Source organism: Oncorhynchus kisutch, unplaced genomic scaffold, assembly GCF_002021735.2.
Source record: "Oncorhynchus kisutch isolate 150728-3 unplaced genomic scaffold, Okis_V2 scaffold731, whole genome shotgun sequence".
Taxonomy (NCBI): Eukaryota; Metazoa; Chordata; class Actinopteri; order Salmoniformes; family Salmonidae; genus Oncorhynchus; species Oncorhynchus kisutch.
In genome coordinates, this window is record NW_022262676.1 from 218,524 (window position 1) to 237,906 (window position 19,383).

General features: G+C 43.0%; 11 non-coding genes across 11 annotated transcripts; all 11 read right to left on the reverse strand.

Annotated features, from left to right (window-relative positions):
* Window positions 1-985: 985 nt before the first annotated feature.
* trnaf-gaa (transfer RNA phenylalanine (anticodon GAA)) lies at window positions 986-1,058 on the reverse strand. Its single transcript has one exon. It is a non-coding gene; the product is annotated as a tRNA-Phe (tRNA).
* A 2,109-nt stretch (window positions 1,059-3,167) lies between these two features.
* Window positions 3,168-3,240, reverse strand: trnaf-gaa (transfer RNA phenylalanine (anticodon GAA)). Its single transcript has one exon. It is a non-coding gene; the product is annotated as a tRNA-Phe (tRNA).
* A 1,030-nt stretch (window positions 3,241-4,270) lies between these two features.
* On the reverse strand, window positions 4,271-4,343 carry trnaf-gaa (transfer RNA phenylalanine (anticodon GAA)). The gene has a single exon. It is a non-coding gene; the product is annotated as a tRNA-Phe (tRNA).
* Window positions 4,344-6,721: 2,378 nt separating this feature from the next.
* trnaf-gaa (transfer RNA phenylalanine (anticodon GAA)) lies at window positions 6,722-6,794 on the reverse strand. Its single transcript has one exon. It is a non-coding gene; the product is annotated as a tRNA-Phe (tRNA).
* A 1,704-nt stretch (window positions 6,795-8,498) lies between these two features.
* trnaf-gaa (transfer RNA phenylalanine (anticodon GAA)) lies at window positions 8,499-8,571 on the reverse strand. Its single transcript has one exon. It is a non-coding gene; the product is annotated as a tRNA-Phe (tRNA).
* Window positions 8,572-11,593: 3,022 nt separating this feature from the next.
* Window positions 11,594-11,666, reverse strand: trnaf-gaa (transfer RNA phenylalanine (anticodon GAA)). Its single transcript has one exon. It is a non-coding gene; the product is annotated as a tRNA-Phe (tRNA).
* Window positions 11,667-13,370: 1,704 nt separating this feature from the next.
* Window positions 13,371-13,443, reverse strand: trnaf-gaa (transfer RNA phenylalanine (anticodon GAA)). The gene has a single exon. It is a non-coding gene; the product is annotated as a tRNA-Phe (tRNA).
* Window positions 13,444-14,044: 601 nt separating this feature from the next.
* On the reverse strand, window positions 14,045-14,117 carry trnaf-gaa (transfer RNA phenylalanine (anticodon GAA)). The gene has a single exon. It is a non-coding gene; the product is annotated as a tRNA-Phe (tRNA).
* A 1,022-nt stretch (window positions 14,118-15,139) lies between these two features.
* trnaf-gaa (transfer RNA phenylalanine (anticodon GAA)) lies at window positions 15,140-15,212 on the reverse strand. Its single transcript has one exon. It is a non-coding gene; the product is annotated as a tRNA-Phe (tRNA).
* A 1,022-nt stretch (window positions 15,213-16,234) lies between these two features.
* trnaf-gaa (transfer RNA phenylalanine (anticodon GAA)) lies at window positions 16,235-16,307 on the reverse strand. Its single transcript has one exon. It is a non-coding gene; the product is annotated as a tRNA-Phe (tRNA).
* A 2,799-nt stretch (window positions 16,308-19,106) lies between these two features.
* trnaf-gaa (transfer RNA phenylalanine (anticodon GAA)) lies at window positions 19,107-19,179 on the reverse strand. The gene has a single exon. It is a non-coding gene; the product is annotated as a tRNA-Phe (tRNA).
* Window positions 19,180-19,383: the final 204 nt, after the last annotated feature.

Below are 19,383 nucleotides of genomic sequence, written 5' to 3' on the forward strand. Positions count from 1 at the left end.
ATGTGACTCATAATTTTGACACTCAAAATGTACATAATTGCCAGTATGGGGATCGAACCCATAACCTTGGCATTATTTGCACCACACTCTAACCAACTGAGCTAACCTTCCACTAGATATTGGGTGCAATTGTTGATATGCACCGAACCTCTGCAAGTGCTGGCGCCTAAACTAACAAATCAACCAACAGCATAGACTGACAAGACTGGACCCTCTTGGTTGCTTCTTGAGGAAATTCCAAACGGCTGGGGAATTAGCTCAAATTCTTTGCATCCCTGAGGTAGTTGGATCGATGCCTGCATTCTCCAAAAGCACATTGTTTTATGGATCCAAGAAAACTCCAGTTCACACTTCATGCAGCCTTGTCTTACGACAAACTACTGTCATGTAAACAATGACATGAAACTGTCATGTAAAAATGACAAGCAACTCTCATGTAACACTGATGTCACAATGTCAGATGACAAAGAAAGACATTACTAACTTTCAGAGAGCAGCGTATCACACACTCTAACCAACTGAGCTAACCGGCCGCTGGCTACAGAGCACAATTGTTGAGATGAGCCTCTGCAAGTGCTGGAGCGCAAACTAACAAGTCCACCAACAGCATAGCCTGACAAGACTGGACACTCTTGGTTGCTCCTTGTGGCAATTTCAAACAGCTGGGAAATTTGATCAATTGGTACTGTTTTTGCTTAGCATGCTATAGGTAGTGGGATCGATTCCCGCATTCCCCCAAAACAATTTTTTTTGTGGGTCCAAGAAAGCTCCAGTTCACACTTCATGCAGCCTTGTCTTACGACAACCTACTGTCATGTAACAATGACAAGCAACTTTCCTGTAACACTGATGTCAAAATGTCAGATATAAAAGCAAGAGATTACTTTCTTTCAGAAGATCAGCGTAGCACACACCATTGAGGCCCACAAACAAAGCTGTGGATAGTTTCCTTGAAGCCAGAGCATAAAGAAAGAACACATACAGATGCCGAAACCAGGGATCGAACCAGGGACCTTTAGATCTTCAGTCTAACGCTCTCCCAACTGAGCTATTTCGGCAATTCACTCAACTTGATTCTGTAGCACCCTTGACAATTCACATGCATGTGATTGATAATTTTGACACTCAAAATGTACATAAACGCCAGTATGGGGATCGAACTCATAACCTTGGCATTATTTGCACCACACTCTAACCAACTGAGCTAACCTTCCACTAGTTATTGGGTGCAATTGTTGATATGCACTGAACCTCTGCAAGTGCTGGCGCCTAAACTAACAAATCAACCAACAGCATAGACTGACAAGACTGGACCCTCTTGGTTGCTTCTTGAGGAAATTCCAAACGGCTGGGGAATTAGCTCAAATTCTTTAGCATCCCTGAGGTAGTTGGATCGATGCCTGCATTCTCCAAAAGCACATTATTTTATGGATCCAAGAAAACTCCAGTTCACACTTCATGCAGCCTTGTCTTACGACAACCTACTGTCATGTAAAAATGACAAGCAACTCTCATGTAACACTGATGTCACAATGTCAGATGACAAAGCAAGACATTACTAACTTTCAGAGAGCAGCGTATCACACACTCTAACCAACTGAGCTAACCGGCCGCTGGCTACAGAGCACAATTGTTGAGATGAGCCTCTGCAAGTGCTGGAGCGCAAACAAACAAGTCCACCAACAGCATAGCCTGACAAGACTGGACACTCTTGGTTGCTCCTTGTGGCAATTTCAAACAGCTGGGAAATTTGATCAATTGGTACTGTTTTTGCTTAGCATGCTATAGGTAGTGGGATCGATTCCCGCATTCCCCCAAAACAATTTTTTTTGTGGGTCCAAGAAAGCTCCAGTTCACACTTCATGCAGCCTTGTCTTACGACAACCTACTGTCATGTAACAATGACAAGCAACTTTCCTGTAACACTGATGTCAAAATGTCAGATATAAAAGCAAGAGATTACTTTCTTTCAGAAGATCAGCGTAGCACACACCATTGAGGCCCACAAACAAAGCTGTGGATAGTTTCCTTGAAGCCAAAGCATAAAGAAAGAACACATACAGATGCCGAAACCAGGGATCAAACCAGGGACCTTTAGATCTTCAGTCTAACGCTCTCCCAACTGAGCTATTTTGGCAATCCACTCAACTTAATTCTGTGGCACCCTTGACAATTTACATGCATGTGACTCATAATTTTGACACTCAAAATGTACATAATTGCCAGTATGGGGATCGAACCCATAACCTTGGCATTATTTGCACCACACTCTAACCAACTGAGCTAACCTTCCACTAGATATTGGGTGCAATTGTTGATATGCACCGAACCTCTGCAAGTGCTGGCGCCTAAACTAACAAATCAACCAACAGCATAGACTGACAAGACTGGACCCTCTTGGTTGCTTCTTGAGGAAATTCCAAACGGCTGGGGAATTAGCTCAAATTCTTTGCATCCCTGAGGTAGTTGGATCGATGCCTGCATTCTCCAAAAGCACATTATTTTATGGATCCAAGAAAACTCCAGTTCACACTTCATGCAGCCTTGTCTTACGAAAACCTACTGTCATGTAAACAATGACATGAAACTGTCATGTAAAAATGACAAGCAACTCTCATGTAACACTGATGTCACAATGTCAGATGACAAAGCAAGACATTACTAACTTTCAGAGAGCAGCGTATCACACACTCTAACCAACTGAGCTAACCGGCCGCTGGCTACAGAGCACAATTGTTGAGATGAGCCTCTGCAAGTGCTGGAGCGCAAACTAACAAGTCCACCAACAGCATAGCCTGACAAGACTGGACACTCTTGGTTGCTCCTTGTGGCAATTTCAAACAGCTGGGAAATTTGATCAATTGGTACTGTTTTTGCTTAGCATGCTATAGGTAGTGGGATCGATTCCCGCATTCCCCCAAAACAATTTTTTTTGTGGGTCCAAGAAAGCTCCAGTTCACACTTCATGCAGCCTTGTCTTACGACAACCTACTGTCATGTAACAATGACAAGCAACTTTCCTGTAACACTGATGTCAAAATGTCAGATATAAAAGCAAGAGATTACTTTCTTTCAGAAGATCAGCGTAGCACACACCATTGAGGCCCACAAACAAAGCTGTGGATAGTTTCCTTGAAGCCAAAGCATAAAGAAAGAACACATACAGATGCCGAAACCAGGGATCGAACCAGGGGCCTTTAGATCTTCAGTCTAACGCTCTCCCAACTGAGCTATTTCGGCAATGCACTCAAATTAATTCTGTGGCACCCTTGACAATTTACATGCATGTGACTCATAATTTTGACACTCAAAATGTACATAATTGCCAGTATGGGGATCGAACCCATAACCTTGGCATTATTTGCACCACACTCTAACCAACTGAGTTAACCTTCCACTAGATATTGGGTGCAATTGTTGATATGCACCGAACCTCTGCAAGTGCTGGCGCCTAAACTAACAAATCAACCAACAGCATAGACTGACAAGACTGGACCCTCTTGGTTGCTTCTTGAGGAAATTCCAAACGGCTGGGGAATGAGCTCAAATTCTTTGCATCCCTGAGGTAGTTGGATCGATGCCTGCATTCTCCAAAAGCACATTGTTTTATGGATCCAAGAAAACTCCAGTTCACACTTCATGCAGCCTTGTCTTACGACAACCTACTGTCATGTAAACAATGACATGAAACTGTCATGTAAAAATGACAAGCAACTCTCATGTAACACTGATGTCACAATGTCAGATGACAAAGAAAGACATTACTAACTTTCAGAGAGCAGCGTATCACACACTCTAACCAACTGAGCTAACCGGCCGCTGGCTACAGAGCACAATTGTTGAGATGAGCCTCTGCAAGTGCTGGAGCGCAAACTAACAAGTCCACCAACAGCATAGCCTGACAAGACTGGACACTCTTGGTTGCTCCTTGTGGCAATTTCAAACAGCTGGGAAATTTGATAAATTGGTACTGTTTTTGCTTAGCATGCTATAGGTAGTGGGATCGATTCCCGCATTCCCCCAAAACAATTTTTTTTGTGGGTCCAAGAAAGCTCCAGTTCACACTTCATGCAGCCTTGTCTTACGACAACCTACTGTCATGTAACAATGACAAGCAACTTTCCTGTAACACTGATGTCAAAATGTCAGATATAAAAGCAAGAGATTACTTTCTATCAGAAGATCAGCGTAGCACACACCATTGAGGCCCACAAACAAAGCTGTGGATAGTTTCCTTGAAGCCAAAGCATAAAGAAAGAACACATACAGATGCCTAAACCAGGGATCGAACCAGGGACCTTTAGATCTTCAGTCTAACGCTCTCCCAACTGAGCTATTTCGGCAATTCACTCAACTTAATTCTGTAGCACCCTTGACAATTCACATGCATGTGATTCATAATTTTGACACTCAAAATGTACATAATTGCCAGTATGGGGATCGAACCCATAACCTTGGCATTATTTGCACCACACTCTAACCAACTGAGCTAACCTTCCACTAGTTATTGGGTGCAATTGTTGATATGCACCGAACCTCTGCAAGTGCTGGCGCCTAAACTAACAAATCAACCAACAGCATAGACTGACAAAACTGGACCCTCTTGGTTGCTTCTTGAGGAAATTCCAAACGGCTGGGGAATTAGCTCAAATTCTTTGCATCCCTGACGTAGTTGGATCGATGCCTGCATTCTCCAAAAGCACATTATTTTATGGATCCAAGAAAACTCCAGTTCACACTTCATGCAGCCTTGTCTTACGACAACCTACTGTCATGTAAACAATGACATGAAACTGTCATGTAAAAATGACAAGCAACTCTCATGTAACACTGATGTCACAATGTCAGATGACAAAGCAAGACATTACTAACTTTCAGAGAGCAGCGTATCAGACACTCTAACCAACTGAGCTAACCGGCCGCTGGCTACAGAGCACAATTGTTGAGATGAGCCTCTGCAAGTGCTGGAGCGCAAACTAACAAGTCCACCAACAGCATAGCCTGACAAGACTGGACACTCTTGGTTGCTCCTTGTGGCAATTTCAAACAGCTGGGAAATTTGATCAATTGGTATTGTTTTTGCTTAGCATGCTATAGGTAGTGGGATCGATTCCCGCATTCCCCCAAAACATTTTTTTTTGTGGGTCCAAGAAAGCTCCAGTTCACACTTCATGCAGCCTTGTCTTACGACAACCTACTGTCATGTAACAATGACAAGCAACTTTCCTGTAACACTGATGTCAACATTTCAGATATAAAAGCAAGAGATTACTTTCTTTCAGAAGATCAGCGTAGCACACACCATTGAGGCCCACAAACAAAGCTGTGGATAGTTTCCTTGAAGCCAGAGCATAAAGAAAGAACACATACAGATGCCAAAACTAGGGATCGAACCAGGGACCTTTAGATCTTCAGTCTAACGCTCTCCCAACTGAGCTATTTCGGCAATTCACTCAACTTGATTCTGTAGCACCCTTGACAATTCACATGCATGTGATTCATAATTTTGACACTCAAAATGTACATAATTGCCAGTATGGGGATCGAACCCATAACCTTGGCATTATTTGCACCACACTCTAACCAACTGAGCTAACCTTCCACTAGTTATTGGGTGCAATTGTTGATATGCACCGAACCTCTGCAAGTGCTGGCGCCTAAACTAACAAATCAACCAACAGCATAGACTGACAAAACTGGACCCTCTTGGTTGCTTCTTGAGGAAATTCCAAACGGCTGGGGAATTAGCTCAAATTCTTTGCATCCCTGACGTAGTTGGATCGATGCCTGCATTCTCCAAAAGCACATTATTTTATGGATCCAAGAAAACTCCAGTTCACACTTCATGCAGCCTTGTCTTACGACAACCTACTGTCATGTAACAATGACAAGCAACTTTCCTGTAACACTGATGTCAAAATGTCAGATGAAAAAGCAAGACATTACTTACTTTAAGAGGAGCAGCGTAGCACACACCATTGAGGCCCACAAACAAAGCTGTGGATAGTTTCCTTGAAGCCAAAGCATAAAGAAAGAACACATACAGATGCCGAAACCAGGGATCGAACCAGGGACCTTTAGATCTTCAGTCTAACGCTCTCCCAACTGAGCTATTTTGGAAATTCACTCAACTTAATTCTGTGGCACCCTTGACAATTCACATGCATGTGACTCATAATTTTGACACTCAAAACGTACATAATTACCAGTATGGGGATCGAACCCATAACCTTGGGATTATTTGCACCACACTCTAACCAACTGAGCTAACCTTCCACTAGATATTGGGTGCAATTGTTGATATGCACCTAACCTCTGCAAGTGCTGGCGCCTAAACTAACAAATCAACCAACAGCATAGACTGACAAGACTGGACCCTCTTGGTTGCTTCTTGAGGAAATTCCAAACGGCTGGGGAATTAGCTCAAATTCTTTGCATCCCTGAGGTAGTTGGATCGATGCCTGCATTCTCCAAAAGCACATTATTTTATGGATCCAAGAAAACTCCAGTTCACACTTCATGCAGCCTTGTCTTACGACAACCTACTGTCATGTAACAATGACAAGCAACTTTCCTGTAACACTGATGTCAAAATGTCAGATGAAAAAGCAAGACATTACTTACTTTAAGAGGAGCAGCGTAGCACACACCATTGAGGCCCACAAACAAAGCTGTGGATAGTTTCCTTGAAGCCAAAGCACAAAGAAAGAACACATACAGATGCCGAAACCAGGCATCGAACCAGGGACCTTTAGATCTTCAGTCTAACGCTCTCCCAACTGAGCTATTTCGGCAATTCACTCAACTTAATTCTGTGGCACCCTTGACAATTCACATGCATGTGACTCATAATTTTGACACTCAAAATGTACATAATTGACAGTATGGGGATCGAACCCATAACCTTGGCATTATTTGCACCACACTCTAACCAACTGAGCTAACCTTCCACTAGATATTGGGTGCAATTGTTGATATGCACCGAACCTCTGCAAGTGCTGGCGCCTAAACTAACAAATCAACCAACAGCATAGACTGACAAGACTGGACCCTCTTGGTTGCTTCTTGAGGAAATTCCAAACGGCTGGGGAATTAGCTCAAATTCTTTGCATCCCTGAGGTAGTTGGATCGATGCCTGCATTCTCCAAAAGCACATTATTTTATGGATCCAAGAAAACTCCAGTTCACACTTCATGCAGCCTTGTCTTACGACAACCTACTGTCATGTAAACAATGACATGAAACTGTCATGTAAAAATGACAAGCAACTCTCATATAACACTGATGTCACAATGTCAGATGACAAAGCAAGACATTACTAACTTTCAGAGAGCAGCGTATCAGACACTCTAACCAACTGAGCTAACCGGCCGCTGGCTACAGAGCACAATTGTTGAGATGAGCCTCTGCAAGTGCTGGAGCGCAAACTAACAAGTCCACCAACAGCATAGCCTGACAAGACTGGACACTCTTGGTTGCTCCTTGTGGCAATTTCAAACAGCTGGGAAATTTGATCAATTGGTATTGTTTTTGCTTAGCATGCTATAGGTAGTGGGATCGATTCCCGCATTCCCCCAAAACAATTTTTTTTGTGGGTCCAAGAAAGCTCCAGTTCACACTTCATGCAGCCTTGTCTTACGACAACCTACTGTCATGTAACAATGACAAGCAACTTTCCTGTAACACTGATGTCAACATTTCAGATATAAAAGCAAGAGATTACTTTCTTTCAGAAGATCAGCGTAGCACACACCATTGAGGCCCACAAACAAAGCTGTGGATAGTTTCCTTGAAGCCAGAGCATAAAGAAAGAACACATACAGATGCCAAAACTAGGGATCGAACCAGGGACCTTTAGATCTTCAGTCTAACGCTCTCCCAACTGAGCTATTTCGGCAATTCACTCAACTTGATTCTGTAGCACCCTTGACAATTCACATGCATGTGATTCATAATTTTGACACTCAAAATGTACATAATTGCCAGTATGGGGATCGAACCCATAACCTTGGCATTATTTGCACCACACTCTAACCAACTGAGCTAACCTTCCACTAGTTATTGGGTGCAATTGTTGATATGCACCGAACCTCTGCAAGTGCTGGCGCCTAAACTAACAAATCAACCAACAGCATAGACTGACAAAACTGGACCCTCTTGGTTGCTTCTTGAGGAAATTCCAAACGGCTGGGGAATTAGCTCAAATTCTTTGCATCCCTGACGTAGTTGGATCGATGCCTGCATTCTCCAAAAGCACATTATTTTATGGATCCAAGAAAACTCCAGTTCACACTTCATGCAGCCTTGTCTTACGACAACCTACTGTCATGTAACAATGACAAGCAACTTTCCTGTAACACTGATGTCAAAATGTCAGATGAAAAAGCAAGACATTACTTACTTTAAGAGGAGCAGCGTAGCACACACCATTGAGGCCCACTAACAAAGCTGTGGATAGTTTCCTTGAAGCCAAAGCATAAAAAAAGAACACATACAGATGCCGAAACCAGGGATCGATCCAGGGACCTTTAGATCTTCAGTCTAACGCTCTCCCAACTGAGCTATTTCGGCAATTCACTCAACTTAATTCTGTGGCACCCTTGACAATTCACATGCATGTGACTCATAATTTTGACACTCAAAATGTACATAATTGACAGTATGGGGATCGAACCCATAACCTTGGCATTATTTGCACCACACTCTAACCAACTGAGCTAACCTTCCACTAGATATCGGGTGCAATTGTTGATATGCACCGAACCTCTGCAAGTGCTGGCGCCTAAACTAACAAATCAACCAACAGCATAGACTGACAAGACTGGACCCTCTTGGTTGCTTCTTGAGGAAATTCCAAACGGCTGGGGAATTAGCTCAAATTCTTTGCATCCCTGAGGTAGTTGGATCGATGCCTGCATTCTCCAAAAGCACATTATTTTATGGATCCAAGAAAACTCCAGTTCACACTTCATGCAGCCTTGTCTTACGACAACCTACTGTCATGTAACAATGACAAGCAACTTTCCTGTAACACTGATGTCAAAATGTCAGATGAAAAAGCAAGACATTACTTACTTTAAGAGGAGCAGCGTAGCACACACCATTGAGGCCCACAAACAAAGCTGTGGATAGTTTCCTTGAAGACAAAGCAAGAAGACATACAGATACCGAAACCAGGGATCGAACCAGGGACCTTTAGATCTTCAGTCTAACGCTCTCCAAACTGAGCTATTTCGGCAATTCACTCAACTTAATTCTGTGGCACCCTTGACAATTCACATGCATGTGACTCATAATTTTGACACTCAAAATGTACATAATTGCCAGTATGGGGATCGAACCCATAACCTTGGCATTATTTGCACCACACTCTAACCAACTGAGCTAACCTTCCACTAGATATTGGGTGCAATTGTTGATATGCACCGAACCTCTGCAAGTGCTGGCGCCTAAACTAACAAATCAACCAACAGCATAGATTGACAAGACTGGACCCTCTTGGTTGCTTCTTGAGGAAATTCCAAAACGGCTGGGGAATTAGCTCAAATTCTTTGCATCCCTGAGGTAGTTGGATCGATGCCCGCATTCTCCAAAAGCACATTATTTTATGGATCCAAGAAAACTCCAGTTCACACTTCATGCAGCCTTGTCTTACGACAACCTACTGTCATGTAAACAATGACATGAAACTGTCATGTAAAAATGACAAGCAACTCTCATGTAACACTGATGTCACAATGTCAGATGACAGAGCAAGACATTACTTACTTTCAGAGAGCAGCGTATCACACACTCTAACCAACTGAGATAACCGTCCGCTGGCTACAGAGCACAATTGTTGAGATGAGCCTCTGCAAGTGCTGGAGCGCAAACTAACAAGTCCACCAACAGCATAGCCTGACAAGACTGGACACTCTTGGTTGCTCCTTGTGGCAATTTCAAACAGCTGGGAAATTTGATCAATTGGTATTGTTTTTGCTTAGCATGCTATAGGTAGTGGGATCGATTCCCGCATTCCCCCAAAACAATTTTTTTTGTGGGTCCAAGAAAGCTCCAGTTCACACTTCATGCAGCCTTGTCTTACGACAACCTACTGTCATGTAACAATGACAAGCAACTTTCCTGTAACACCGATGTCAAAATGTCAGATATAAAAGCAAGACATTACTTTCTTTCAGAAGAGCAGCGTAGCACACACCATTGAGGCCCACAGACAAAGCTGTGGATAGTTTCCTTGAAGCCAAAGCATAAAGAAAGAACACATACAGATGCCCAAACCAGGGACCTTTAGATCTTCAGTCTAACGCTCTCCCAACTGAGCTATTTCGGCAATTCACTCAACTTAATTCTGTGGCACCCTTGACAATTCACATGCATGTGATTCATAATTTTGACACTCAAAATGTACATAATTGCCAGTATGGGGATCGAACCCATAACCTTGGCATTATTTGCATGACACTCTAACCAACTGAGCTAACCTTCCACTAGTTAATGTGTGCAATTGTTGATATGCACCGAACCTCTGCAAGTGCTGGCGCCTAAACTAACAAATCAACCAACAGCATAGACTGACAAGACTGGACCCTCTTGGTTGCTTCTTGAGGAAATTCCAAACGGCTGGGGAATTAGCTCAAATTCTTTGCATCCCTGAGGTAGTTGGATCGATGCCTGCATTCTCCAAAAGCACATTATTTTATGGATCCAAGAAAACTCCAGTTCACACTTCATGCAGCCTTGTCTTACGACAACCTACTGTCATGTAACAATGACAAGCAACTTTCCTGTAACACTGATGTCAAAATGTCAGATGAAAAAGCAAGATATTACTTACTTTAAGAGGAGCAGCGTAGCACACACCATTGAGGCCCACAAACAAAGCTGTGGATAGTTTCCTTGTTGCCAAAGCATAAAGAAAGAACACATACAGATGCCCAAACCAGGGACCTTTAGATCTTCAGTCTAACGCTCTCCCAACTGAGCTATTTCGTCAATTCACTCAACTTAATTCTGTGGCACCCTTGACAATTCACATGCATGTGACTCATAATTTTGACAGTCAAAATGTACATAATTGACAGTATGGGGATCGAACCCATAACCTTGGCATTATTTGCACCACACTCTAACCAACTGAGCTAACCTTCCACTAGATATTGGGTGCAATTGTTGATATGCACCGAACCTCTGCAAGTGCTGGCGCCTAAACTAACAAATCAACCAACAGCATAGACTGACAAGACTGGACCCTCTTGGTTGCTTCTTGAGGAAATTCCAAACGGCTGGGGAATTAGCTCAAATTCTTTGCATCCCTGAGGTAGTTGGATCGATGCCCGCATTCTCCAAAAGCACATTATTTTATGGATCCAAGAAAACTCCAGTTCACACTTCATGCAGCCTTGTCTTACAACAACCTACTGTCATGTAACAATGACAAGCAACTTTCCTGTAACACTGATGTCAAAATGTCAGATGAAAAAGCAAGATATTACTTACTTTAAGAGGAGCAGCGTAGCACACACCATTGAGGCCCACAAACAAAGCTGTGGATAGTTTCCTTGAAGCCAAAGCATAAAGAAAGAACACATACAGATGCCAAAACCAGGGATCGAACCAGGGACCTTTAGATCTTCAGTCTAACGCTCTCCCAACTGAGCTATTTCGGCAATTCACTCAACATAATTCTGTGGTACCCTTGACAATTCACATGCATGTGATTGATAATTTTGACACTCAAAATGTACATAATTGCCAGTATGGGGATCGAACACATAACCTTGGCATTATTTGCACCACACTCTAACCAACTGAGCTAACCTTCCACTAGATATTGGGTGCAATTGTTGATATGCACCGAACCTCTGCAAGTGCTGGCGCCTAAACTAACAAATCAACCAACAGCATAGATTGACAAGACTGGACCCTCTTGGTTGCTTCTTGAGGAAATTCCAAACGGCTGGGGAATTAGCTCAAATTCTTTGCATCCCTGAGGTAGTTGGATCGATGCCCGCATTCTCCAACAGCACATTATTTTATGGATCCAAGAAAACTCCAGTTCACACTTCATGCAGCCTTGTCTTACGACAACCTACTGTCATGTAAACAATGACATGAAACTGTCATGTAAAAATGACAAGCAACTCTCATGTAACACTGATGTCACAATGTCAGATGACAGAGCAAGACATTACTTACTTTCAGAGAGCAGCGTATCACACACTCTAACCAACTGAGATAACCGTCCGCTGGCTACAGAGCACAATTGTTGAGATGAGCCTCTGCAAGTGCTGGAGCGCAAACTAACAAGTCCACCAACAGCATAGCCTGACAAGACTGGACACTCTTGGTCGCTCCTTGTGGCAATTTCAAACAGCTGGGAAATTTGATCAATTGGTATTGTTTTTGCTTAGCATGCTATAGGTAGTGGGATCGATTCCCGCATTCCCCCAAAACAATTTTTTTTGTGGGTCCAAGAAAGCTCCAGTTCACACTTCATGCAGCCTTGTCTTACGACAACCTACTGTCATGTAACAATGACAAGCAACTTTCCTGTAACACCGATGTCAAAATGTCAGATATAAAAGCAAGACATTACTTTCTTTCAGAAGAGCAGCGTAGCACACACCATTGAGGCCCACAGACAAAGCTGTGGATAGTTTCCTTGAAGCCAGAGCATAAAGAAAGAACACATACAGATGCCAAAACCAGGGATCGAACCAGGGACCTTTAGATCTTCAGTCTAACGCTCTCCCAACTGAGCTATGTCGGCAATTCACTCAACTTGATTCTGTAGCACCCTTGACAATTCACATGCATGTGATTCATAATTTTGACACTCAAAATGTACATAATTGCCAGTATGGGGATCGAACCCATAACCTTGGCATTATTTGCACCACACTCTAACCAACTGAGCTAACCTTTCACTAGTTATTGGGTGCAATTGTTGATATGCACCGAACCTCTGCAAGTGCTGGCGCCTAAACTAACAAATCAACCAACAGCATAGACTGACAAGACTGGACCCTCTTGGTTGCTTCTTGAGGAAATTCCAAACGGCTGGGGAATTAGCTCAAATTCTTTGCATCCCTGAGGTAGTTGGATCGATGCCTGCATTCTCCAAAAGCACATTATTTTATGGATCCAAGAAAACTCCAGTTCACACTTCATGCAGCCTTGTCTTACGACAACCTACTGTCATGTAACAATGACAAGCAACTTTCCTGTAACACTGATGTCAAAATGTCAGATGAAAAAGCAAGATATTACTTACTTTAAGAGGAGCAGCGTAGCACACACCATTGAGGCCCACAAACAAAGCTGTGGATAGTTTCCTTGAAGCCAAAGCATAAAGAAAGAACACATACAGATGCCGAAACCAGGGATCGAACCAGGGACCTTTAGATCTTCAGTCTAACGCTCTCCCAACTGAGCTATTTCGGCAATTCACTCAACTTAATTCTGTGGCACCCTTGACAATTCACATGCATGTGACTCATAATTTTGACACTCAAAATGTACATAATTGCCAGTATGGGGATCGAACCCATAACCTTGGCATTATTTGCACCACACTCTAACCAACTGAGCTAACCTTCCACTAGATATTGGGTGCAATTGTTGATATGCACCGAACCTCTGCAAGTGCTGGCGCCTAAACTAACAAATCAACCAACAGCATAGATTGACAAGACTGGACCCTCTTGGTTGCTTCTTGAGGAAATTCCAAACGGCTGGGGAATTAGCTCAAATTCTTTGCATCCCTGAGGTAGTTGGATCGATGCCCGCATTCTCCAAAAGCACATTATTTTATGGATCCAAGAAAACTCCAGTTCACACTTCATGCAGCCTTGTCTTACGACAACCTACTGTCATGTAACAATGACAAGCAACTTTCCTGTAACACTGATGTCAAAATGTCAGATGAAAAAGCAAGATATTACTTACTTTAAGAGGAGCAGCGTAGCACACACCATTGAGGCCCACAAACAAAGCTGTGGATAGTTTCCTTGAAGCCAAAGCATAAAGAAAGAACACATACAGATGCCGAAACCAGGGATCGAACCAGGGACCTTTAGATCTTCAGTCTAACGCTCTCCCAACTGAGCTATTTCGGCAATTCACTCAACTTAATTCTGTGGCACCCTTGACAATTCACATGCATGTGACTCATAATTTTGACACTCAAAATGTACATAATTGCCAGTATGGAGATCGAACCCATAACCTTGGCATTATTTGCACCACACTCTAACCAACTGAGCTAACCTTCCACTAGATATTGGGTGCAATTGTTGATATGCACCGAACCTCTGCAAGTGCTGGCGCCTAAACTAACAAATCAACCAACAGCATAGACTGACAAGACTGGACCCTCTTGGTTGCTTCTTGAGGAAATTCCAAACGGCTGGGGAATTAGCTCAAATTCTTTGCATCCCTGAGGTAGTTGGATCGATGCCCGCATTCTCCAAAAGCACATTATTTTATGGATCCAAGAAAACTCCAGTTCACACTTCATGCAGCCTTGTCTTACGACAACCTACTGTCATGTAAACAATGACATGAAACTGTCATGTAAAAATGACAAGCAACTCTCATGTAACACTGATGTCAGATGACAGAGCAAGACATTACTTACTTTCAGAGAGCAGCGTATCACACACTCTAACCAACTGAGATAACCGTCCGCTGGCTACAGAGCACAATTGTTGAGATGAGCCTCTGCAAGTGCTGGAGCGCAAACTAACAAGTCCACCAACAGCATAGCCTGACAAGACTGGACACTCTTGGTTGCTCCTTGTGGCAATTTCAAACAGCTGGGAAATTTGATCAATTGGTATTGTTTTTGCTTAGCATGCTATAGGTAGTGGGATCGATTCCCGCATTCCCCCAAAACAATTTTTTTTGTGGGTCCAAGAAAGCTCCAGTTCACACTTCATGCAGCCTTGTCTTACGACAACCTACTGTCATGTAACAATGACAAGCAACTTTCCTGTAACACCGATGTCAAAATGTCAGATATAAAAGCAAGACATTACTTTCTTTCAGAAGAGCAGCGTAGCACACACCATTGAGGCCCACAGACAAAGCTGTGGATAGTTTCCTTGAAGCCAGAGCATAAAGAAAGAACACATAAAGATGCCGAAACCAGGGATCGAACCAGGGACCTTTAGATCTTCAGTCTAACGCTCTCCCAACTGAGCTATTTCGGCAATTCACTCAACTAGATTCTGTAGCACCCTTGACAATTCACATGCATGTGATTCATAATTTTGACACTCAAAATGTACATAATTGCCAATATGGGGATCGAACCCATAACCTTGGCATTATTTGCACCACACTCTAACCAACTGAGCTAACCTTCCACTAGATATTGGGTGCAATTGTTGATATGCACCGAACCTCTGCAAGTGCTGGCGCCTAAACTAACAAATCAACCAACAGCATAGATTGACAAGACTGGACCCTCTTGGTTGCTTCTTGAGGAAATTCCAAACGGCTGGGGAATTAGCTCAAATTCTTTGCAACCCTGAGGTAGTTGGATCGATGCCCGCATTCTCCAAAAGCACATTATTTTATGGATCCAAGAAAACTCCAGTTCACACTTCATGCAGCCTTGTCTTACGACAACCTACTGTCATGTAAACAATGACATGAAACTGTCATGTAAAAATGACAAGCAACTCTCATGTAACACTGATGTCAGATGACAGAGCAAGACATTACTTACTTTCAGAGAGCAGCGTATCACACACTCTAACCAACTGAGATAACCGTCCGCTGGCTACAGAGCACAATTGTTGAGATGAGCCTCTGCAAGTGCTGGAGCGCAAACTAACAAGTCCACCAACAGCATAGCCTGACAAGACTGGACACTCTTGGTTGCTCCTTGTGGCAATTTCAAACAGCTGGGAAATTTGATCAATTGGTATTGTTTTTGCTTAGCATGCTATAGGTAGTGGGATCGATTCCCGCATTCCCCCAAAACAATTTTTTTTGTGGGTCCAAGAAAGCTCCAGTTCACACTTCATGCAGCCTTGTCTTACGACAACCTACTGTCATGTAACAATGACAAGCAACTTTCCTGTAACACCGATGTCAAAATGTCAGATATAAAAGCAAGACATTACTTGCTTTCAGAAGAGCAGCGTAGCACACACCATTGAGGCCCACAGACAAAGCTGTGGATAGTTTCCTTGAAGCCAGAGCATAAAGAAAGAACACATACAGATGCCGAAACCAGGGATCGAACCAGGAACCTTTAGATCTTCAGTCTAACGCTCTCCCAACTGAGCTATTTCGGCAATTCACTCAACTAGATTCTGTAGCACCCTTGACAATTCACATGCATGTGATTCATAATTTTGACACTCAAAATGTACATAATTGCCAATATGGGGATCGAACCCATAACCTTGGCATTATTTGCACCACACTCTAACCAACTGAGCTAACCTTCCACTAGATATTGGGTGCAATTGTTGATATGCACCGAACCTCTGCAAGTGCTGGCGCCTAAACTAACAAATCAACCAACAGCATAGATTGACAAGACTGGACCCTCTTGGTTGCTTCTTGAGGAAATTCCAAACGGCTGGGGAATTAGCTCAAATTCTTTGCAACCCTGAGGTAGTTGGATCGATGCCCGCATTCTCCAAAAGCACATTATTTTATGGATCCAAGAAAACTCCAGTTCACACTTCATGCAGCCTTGTCTTACGACAACCTACTGTCATGTAAACAATGACATGAAACTGTCATGTAAAAATGACAAGCAACTCTCATGTAACACTGATGTCAGATGACAGAGCAAGACATTACTTACTTTCAGAGAGCAGCGTATCACACACTCTAACCAACTGAGATAACCGTCCGCTGGCTACAGAGCACAATTGTTGAGATGAGCCTCTGCAAGTGCTGGAGCGCAAACTAACAAGTCCACCAACAGCATAGCCTGACAAGACTGGACACTCTTGGTTGCTCCTTGTGGCAATTTCAAACAGCTGGGAAATTTGATCAATTGGTATTGTTTTTGCTTAGCATGCTATAGGTAGTGGGATCGATTCCCGCATTCCCCCAAAACAATTTTTTTTGTGGGTCCAAGAAAGCTCCAGTTCACACTTCATGCAGCCTTGTCTTACGACAACCTACTGTCATGTAACAATGACAAGCAACTTTCCTGTAACACCGATGTCAAAATGTCAGATATAAAAGCAAGACATTACTTGCTTTCAGAAGAGCAGCGTAGCACACACCATTGAGGCCCACAGACAAAGCTGTGGATAGTTTCCTTGAAGCCAGAGCATAAAGAAAGAACACATACAGATGCCGAAACCAGGGATCGAACCAGGAACCTTTAGATCTTCAGTCTAACGCTCTCCCAACTGAGCTATTTCTGCAATTCACTCAACTTGATTCTGTAGCACCCTTGACAATTCACATGCATGTGATTCATAATTTTGACATTCAAAATGTACATAATTGCCAGTATGGGGATCGAACCCATAACCTTGGCATTATTTGCACCACACTCTAACCAACTGAGCTAACCTTCCACTAGTTATTGGGTGCAATTGTTGATATGCACCGAACCTCTGCAAGTGCTGGCGCCTAAACTAACAAATCAACCAACAGCATAGACTGACAAGACTGGACCCTCTTGGTTGCTTCTTGAGGAAATTCCAAACGGCTGGGGAATTAGCTCAAATTCTTTGCATCCCTGAGGTAGTTGGATCGATGCCAGCATTCTCCAAAAGCACATTATTTTATGGATCCAAGAAAACTCCAGTTCACACTTCATGCAGCCTTGTCTTACGACAACCTACTGTCATGTAACAATGACAAGCAACTTTCCTGTAACACTGATGTCAAAATGTCAGATGAAAAAGCAAGATATTACTTACTTTAAGAGGAGCAGCGTAGCACACACCATTGAGGCCCACAAACAAAGCTGTGGATAGTTTCCTTGAAGCCAAAGCATAAAGAAAGAACACATACAGATGCCAAAACCAGGGATCAAACCAGGGACCTTTAGATCTTCAGTCTAACGCTCTCCCAACTGAGCTATTTCGGCAATTCACTCAACTTAATTCTGTGGCACCCTTGACAATTCACATGCATGTGACTCATAATTTTGACACTCAAAATGTACATAATTGCCAGTATGGGGATCGAACCCATAACCTTGGCATTATTTGCACCACACTCTAACCAACTGAGCTAACCTTCCACTAGATATTGGGTGCAATTGTTGATATGCACCGAACCTCTGCAAGTGCTGGCGCCCAAACTAACAAATCAACCAACAGCATAGATTGACAAGACTGGACCCTCTTGGTTGCTTCTTGAGGAAATTCCAAACGGCTGGGGAATTAGCTCAAATTCTTTGCATCCCTGAGGTAGTTGGATCGATGCCCGCATTCTCCAAAAGCACATTATTTTATGGATCCAAGAAAACTCCAGTTCACACTTCATGCAGCCTTGTCTTACGACAACCTACTGTCATGTAAACAATGACATGAAACTGTCATGTAAAAATGACAAGCAACTCTCATATAACACTGATGTCACAATGTCAGATGACAGAGCAAGACATTACTTACTTTCAGAGAGCAGCGTATCACACACTCTAACCAACTGAGATAACCGTCCGCTGGCTACAGAGCACAATTGTTGAGATGAGCCTCTGCAAGTGCTGGAGCGCAAACTAACAAGTCCACCAACAGCATAGCCTGACAAGACTGGACACTCTTGGTTGCTCCTTGTGGCAATTTCAAACAGCTGGGAAATTTGATCAATTGGTATTGTTTTTGCTTAGCATGCTATAGGTAGTGGGATCGATTCCCGCATTCCCCCAAAACAATTTTTTTTGTGGGTCCAAGAAAGCTCCAGTTCACACTTCATGCAGCCTTGTCTTACGACAACCTACTGTCATGTAACAATGACAAGCAACTTTCCTGTAACACCGATGTCAAAATGTCAGATATAAAAGCAAGACATTACTTTCTTTCAGAAGAGCAGCGTAGCACACACCATTGAGGCCCACAGACAAAGCTGTGGATAGTTTCCTTGAAGCCAGAGCATAAAGAAAGAACACATACAGATGCCGAAACCAGGGATCGAACCAGGGACCTTTAGATCTTCAGTCTAACGCTCTCCCAACTGAGCTATTTCGGCAATTCACTCAAATTGATTCTGTAGCACCCTTGACAATTCACATGCATGTGATTCATAATTTTGACACTCAAAATGTACATAATTGCCAATAAGGGGATCGAACCCATAACCTTGGCATTATTTGCACCACACTCTAACCAACTGAGCTAACCTTCCACTAGATATTGGGTGCAATTGTTGATATGCACCGAACCTCTGCAAGTG